General features: G+C 50.3%; 1 non-coding gene across 1 annotated transcript; it reads left to right on the forward strand.

Annotated features, from left to right (window-relative positions):
- Positions 1-307: 307 nt before the first annotated feature.
- On the forward strand, positions 308-389 carry Pmar_PMAR027450. The gene has a single exon. It is a non-coding gene; the product is annotated as a tRNA-Ser (tRNA).
- The last annotated feature ends 488 nt before the right edge of the window (positions 390-877 follow it).

The following is an 877-nucleotide window of genomic DNA, read 5'->3' on the forward strand; positions in this document are numbered from 1 at the left end:
TGATCGCGACCACTCTGAGTACGGGAAGAGTACATCTGAGTCTGCATGTGTATCTCGCAAAGCCTGCTGCATAGTGCTCCACCAACGCTCTCCTCCACGCTCCAGAATTGCCTTTGCCGCAGTATCACACGCAGCCCGCGTCGCAGGACTGAACCTGTGACAGAGAGAGATGCTGGTAGAAGCATGAGCATACCGTGGTCAATTTCCACGAAGTTCGTATAGTTTCATCCGTGCATGGGTACTATACGTCGTGAGGATTTCTCGGTGTTACTGTGATCAACCAGCAACAGGAATAAAAACCTCATCTGACAGCGTGTCCGAGTGGTTAAGGAGGTGGACTAGAAATCCACTGGGCTCTGCCCGCGCAGGTTCGAATCCTGCCGCTGTCGTAACATGTCGTCACCTTGCAATTATTGCTCTGCATAATCCGATACGTGTTGCATGCTTCAACGGTTCATCGTCTACCTGCGAGGCAGCTGCTCTACGTAGCCGATCACTAACCGAGGAATACACAATCGGCAGCAAGTTGGATGAGGTCTGTCACTCCCTGACTACACAGGGGAGTCCGCAACATGTATGTAACCAACTTGATTGTCGTCGCGTTACCTGCCTTTTTAGAAACCTCGAGAGAATTTACAAGAACAAAGATAATGAGACCGTACGCAAGATGAGAGCTACTTTCCGGCCTCTGTCGTTAACAAGGCCTCGACTTTTCGTCAACAGCCAAGCAAGCAACTCGGCTGCCACTGGTTTTGGTAGTTCGCAATCCGCTACTCTATCGGCTAGACCATCCCAACAGCGCCGAAGTTGTGAACTCTCGGCGGCATCACTCTACAAAGTGGTTATGGCAATAAGAACATAATCTATTCTCACTGCT

Source organism: Perkinsus marinus (genome assembly GCF_000006405.1).
Source record: "Perkinsus marinus ATCC 50983 genomic scaffold scf_1104296956796, whole genome shotgun sequence".
Lineage (NCBI taxonomy): Eukaryota > Perkinsozoa > Perkinsida > Perkinsidae > Perkinsus > Perkinsus marinus.